The sequence below is a fragment of the Taudactylus pleione genome, unplaced genomic scaffold (assembly GCF_031769625.1).
Source record: "Taudactylus pleione unplaced genomic scaffold, aTauple2 ptg000398l, whole genome shotgun sequence".
Classification (NCBI taxonomy): domain Eukaryota; kingdom Metazoa; phylum Chordata; class Amphibia; order Anura; family Myobatrachidae; genus Taudactylus; species Taudactylus pleione.
The window spans coordinates 6,677,929-6,684,137 of NW_028284800.1; positions in this window are offsets into that span (position 1 = coordinate 6,677,929).

Consider the following 6,209-nt stretch of genomic DNA (forward strand, 5'->3'; position numbering starts at 1 on the left):
CCTGCTCCTACCTGGTCCATTTCTGCATCTTGCATATTCTGGACGGGTTGGGTATGATATCCCGGTGGTGACCATCCCATCAATCACAATACCGGCAGCAGACACCTGACTAATTTTTGTAAGTATTCTAATGCTAATCCTAACCCACCCCTGCTGCAGCCTAACCCTAATCCTAACCCACCCCTTCTGTAGCCTAACCCTAATCCTAACCCAACCTTGCTGCAGCCTAACCCTAATCCTAACCCACCCCTCCGGCAGCCTAACCCTAATCCTAACCGTCAGGATTCGTCCGATTTTCGACTGTCAGGATTCTGCTGCCGGTATTGTGACCGTCTGGATAGCCATCATCAGGATTCTGACTACATCCCTTCTATGTTCTAAAGCTAACAATTTATTCTTACTTCTTTGGTGTTCTTTGTCTTTGGCTTGTTCTGCACTTTGCATTGTAACATCTACAGTTTATGTACTTTCTCTATTTTCTCACTGTACTGCATTACAGAATTCTGTGGTGCCTTATTAATACATAATAGTAATACATCCATAATGGAAGAACTCCATCCATTTTCATGAGAAATTTAAATCTATATCTACATTTTGTAAATGTTCCAACTGTTTTATAGTGCACCGGTTTTGCACAGCCAAGGTAGGTGACAGGTGCAGTTTAAGTAGAATCACAGTTGTTCTTCTTTGGTAAATAACCAATAAGCAATATAAACCTGAGCAGACTAATATGGTAGCCAGCAGTTGAAGCTCCATTGCATTCAACAAATGGTGAGCAGAGCATGAAATTAGGATCACAGACTCTGTTAAAAGAAAATACACATTCTATGCACATTAGTTTTGCTACAAAGTGAGTGGCAGGCCACAGACACAGCTTATCTTATTTCCTTGTTTTCATGATCTGATTTCTTACAAAGTCACTGTGCACAGAATGGGAATTGTCAATAAGGATCATTGATCCCGGTTTCAGTGTGACCCTGTCAATTAGCCTATCCTCATTCTTGCAAGCTTCAAACATATTTACTATCTTGAGCCAAGAAAATAAAAGACATAGGGCCTGATTCAGCAAGGAACGCAGTTGCTTATACGCACACAATCGGCCAATTGTTGCTTGTTGCGCATGCGTCACAGTGCGCGAACCAGCTGCTGCAAAAGGGGCTACAATTGCAGTGGTGGCGCAGACCCATCGTAGAGTGTTTGACAGGAAGTGCCATTTGGGGGAGGCAACGGGGGAGGGGTTGGCCAAATGCAGGCGTGCCGATGCGTTTGAATGCCGTTGCATGGGCGTGCATAAATTATCCACTGCGATTCTATACACAAGTTAAGCAGTTTCTGAGTGAGGTCAGATCTGCCAAAACTGTGCTGATGGGTCCGATGGTACTCGATTGTACCGATATTTTCGCAGTCTTGCTAAACATTTCAGATGTGCGTGTAAAGTAAAGTGGGCGTCCTTATGTCGTGCTGCGGTGGCATTGCGATCACAATGGATTAGCATACTATCACACTGAACTGCGTGCGTACGCAATATTGTGTACCGTAGTGAATCAGGCCCACAGTCCCCTCTTGAGTGATATTGTGTTTCTTTGTCTGCAATCCAGCGCCCTCCTTACAGCCAGGATATGGCCAAAGACCTAGAAGAGACTGTAACAATAACGTAATACAATATATCACTATGCATTTACAATTAAATTAATTTAAAAGTTAAATAATACATTTGAAAAAAAAATTTCTTCTCCCTTTTATCATGTGAGCACCATTGTATATATTTATTTGTCTATTTATGAATTCGATAGCAATGAATATAAAGTTAGAGATCATTTTTTAATATAACCATGATTTCAAGTGCACCCATGACTTACACACAGTGCTGGCTGCCACACTGGGGACAGATAATCAGAATTACTTGGAAGCAGTGACATCACTGAGACGCAGCAGTGAACATTAAGCCCATAAAAGAGCTGCAATGTAAGTAATGGGTTTACTGTAAAGCTGGCCATACTCCAGACCAACTCTCCTCCAACCAATCAACTAGTTGGTTGGTTGGAATGAAAATCCGGTAATGCATGGGAGCAAGTGACAGTCATCAGCCATTTGCTCCCAAACACCGGAAAACGGATGAAAACTGTTGTTCAGACAAGTTTTTTTTTTAAATCAAAAAGCTTTAACCAACTTGCCTGAACGACCTTTTTCATGTTTTCTGGTGTTTGGGAGCAAACGGCTGATTGTCACTTGCTCTTATACATTACCGGATTTTCATTCCAACCAACCAACTAGTTGGATGGTTAGAGGAAAGTTGGTCTGGTGGATGGCCAGCTTCATACTTTAGACAGCTGTACATATTTGAATGCATAACAGAACATTTGTATAGGACAGTATAATCTAACTGTAATATATTGTAAATCTGTGTTATCAAAATAATATAAACAAACACAAGTAAATGACACAGTGACATTTAGTTAGTTAAAAAGGAAATTTAAGTAGCCCTGTGTATCTTGTTTTCTGCTCTTACTGCAAAACATATCTGTAATAAAGATATATTTGTAAATACAAATTAACAGTGTTTTTTTGCGATTATGAGATAACAGAATAGAAACCTACCAGTAGAAACAGAAGGGTTGGGACCCGCAATAGAAAAAAAAACAATCTAAGTTGGCCAATCCGAAAAGGTGGTTGGCACTGTAGCCCTGATTCAGAGCCAAACGCTCTGACGGAGCACTCACTCTGAATCAGGGCGTCTTTTTTTTTTTATGGGTCGGCCTCCTGTCCGCTCGCATTGCTGTGGGTTGCCACCCACAGCTAATGTGAGCGGCCAGGATGATGGTCGCGATGGTCTTGCGACCATCGAGCTTGCGATGAGACCCTTGTGGTAGGGTCTCGTGGCCGCAAACCCCAGAGAGCTTTCGGCTCAAACAGAGCCGAAAGCTCTCCCACTGATATCACTTGTGATGTCAGTGGGGCCGCCCCCAAACGGTAGGCGTTCTGTTGGGAACGCCTCCGTCTGGGCAGCCTTGCTCCGACCCGCCCACCAAAGGGGACGTGCTGTCACTCAACATCGACAGCACGCTCCCTTTGGTGTGAGACCCGGAGCGACGGATTGTCCGTCGCTATCCGGGTCTTGCGCATGCGCACTACCAAGCCGGCTTCCGTCCTGCTCATGCGCTCTGGACCACCATCGACCCGGTTGCGAGCGCTCAGTGCTTGCGACCGGGTCTGAATCAGGCCCAGTATGCGCAATATGAAAAAATATATTACCGCAGAGTATAATATATATATACTGTATATATATTGTATACAGTATATATAAATAAAAGACCAACTTAGTAAGATTCAAAGCAAAATAGCAGATATTGCTTCCTAATTATTGGTTGGTGGTGCTCCCCTGAGTCAGAGCAGTTCAATTAGAAGATAAAGAAGACTCTTTGTTGGAGGCACTCTTATAGTAGTATTTCTTCTCCTAGAAACCTACCAGTGCAAGACAGTAAGGGCCGTGTTCAATTTGAGGAGAAATGTCGGAAAAAAAAAAAATTCAGGACACCCCAAAAAACGACCTTTAAATTTGGGGTGAAAAAATAAAAAATACAGAACACACTTACAAAAAGCCAAATTAGATCCAGAGGGGTTCCCTTAAATGCGGCAGGTGTTTTCTTCATTGCCAGAGTAGCAGCAGGTGCATTTTTGAAGAATTTTTTTAAATCATTTTAGGGACTTTAAAAAATGCATGCACCCATTTTCATGTACCCCAAATTTGATTAAACAAGTTATTTAAGAAAAAAAAAAATCTAAGTGCTATTCTTCACCACTTCTTCAATAGCCGCATTTATGCACCTGCCGCGGCTATTACAATCCCCGACTTCCTTTACCAGGCTAAAATGGGGGTACCCATAGTGAACCCCCATGTCTGGTCATCTTTAGGAGGGACCCAGGGACATTTCCCGAAAATGCCCGAATTTTGTGCGATACTTACCTTTCTGCCGGCTCCAGTTTTCCCTGCTTCCTAATTGAATACAGGGATAAAGTGGGCACACGCCTGATACTTTATCCCCGGAAAACCTGCGATGTGGAGCGAAAAGTCCAGCACAGACTTTTCGCTCCCAAATTGAATACCCCCCTAAGTGTTGTTTGATCACATGACCCTTATAAACAATGATGTTGATTTTATTTAATCTAAGTTGCACTTATAGTGCTGTATAGTTATCTTCTTAACGATCCAGATTAGCTGCATGTGCCCTGAATTGCATTGTGTGTAGCCCAAAAATAATTAGCTTGACGGTTGTTTTGATGGTAAATGTCTTCAAAGCTGACAATTATCAGTCTGTGCCTGTGCTCATGTTATGACTTCACCAACAGGCTCCAGAATAAAGAAGGCCATCAACCATCAATGGTTAACAAATAGTTGATGGTTTTGTAATTCATGGCGGAGATCTTACGGTTTTCCTCTATCGATGACTTAGAGCCTGGAGATGTTTTGTTTCCCCCTTGGCAACGGAAACTAGTTAAGCCCCGCCCCTTTCCCTGATTGGCCTGCCATCTGACATTCCTATCAATGTTAACCAACCGATGGCCATCCTTACAATAGAAGTGATCTGGCTGATTGCCATATACGATAAGCAAATGGATCTTGGGCCTGAATCAGAGTTGTACGCTATGCCGATGTTTTTGCAGTTGAGCGATAATCGGCAATTTGCACATGCATAAAGGTACATTACCATAGTTGCTTGCAGCGACTATTTACTCGCAGTGTGATTGACAGTCATGGAGCGTTTGGGAGGAGTTAATGGGGAGTGGTGGCAAAGAACGCAGGCATGTCGCCACTATTTCAGGGGCCTGTCACAACCTGCGACTGCGATCCCATACACAAAAATATGGCTCCGGCATCTCAGTTCCCACGACCATAGACTCACTCAGGGGAGCAACAATTGAATGATCTGTGACCGATGCTGCATCTTTGTACACAGATGCTGCAACATTTTACACAGATGTTTGCATTTGCAAATCCTCATGTGGGCATCTCAATACCTCTCCCAGTGGCATGCGACACTATAATATATATATATATATATAATAAGGCTTTCTGTATTCTAGAAAAAACGTATCGACTCACAAACAAAATAAGGGCTACATCGTTTCAAAGTACGGATTGCATTTGTAATGCAGTTTGATGTGTGGTTCCTAAATCATGCAATGCCTCAAACTCACAACTGCATCTCAAACCCCATAAATTTACCCTGCCCAAGGCCAGCGTGACTGCACCTATCCTCAGCGAAGCAACATGGAGCTTTCAGTTCCAGAGCCAAACAGGAGGGTTCAAGCGCAAGCATCCCCTTCAGGTGAAACAATTATAATCACTGCATTGTTTGCTGCTTGGAGTCGTGCATGACGAGTGAGCAGCATAGAAAGAAGGAAGTGAACATCTGCCCCACCAATCATAAGACCAACCCTGCCAAGTGTTTTTCTCCTGGGAGCAACCAACACTGACATTGTGATAAGCAGCAGGTAAATTTGACAATTTCTGTGGGGTGGGAACGCCTCAATGCTTTTTGTCATAGACCCTGCAGAAACCTCTGTTCTCTTTAGGCAACCACTATGGTCTGGTCTCCTCTATTTGTGTAGTAGCTGATGTTAGGAGGCTGGGCTAGGTCTTTGTTTTGTCCTGCCAGCAGACTGGGACACCTCTATGGGAGTCTTATGCGTTACTCCAGACCTTCCCAGTACCTAAGCATAGCTTAAATAAATCACAAGTCAAATAGCAGGTGAAAGACTCAATCTTTTATTATATAAAAAAAACAAATAGCCAGCAATAATAGCAAAAATGTGGCAATGCCAGCGGGTTTGGATCACTGCAAGCTACACACTCCTATACCTCAAACAGAAAGTATGGTGGTCGCTCACATCAGCTTAATGATATTGCCCAGGTGCTTGTAAAGGGAGGGGTTTACACTGAACCACAGAAAAAAAGGGATATTCCCTCCAGCTCACTGCAGCAATATTAGCAAAAATACTTGAATCCTACATGATAATAGAAATTCAGAGGTATTAGTTGCATACATTTGCAAATATATGATTAAGCGCCGGGCCAGAGTAAAGGCTCCTCTATACCGGCATCCCTAACATTAAGGGGTTCACATCCGAGGTGCAGGGCAGCCCAAAATAATCCAGCCAAGGATAATTCCCAGGGCATCACACGAAAAATGGAAGAAAGGTGATAGTGA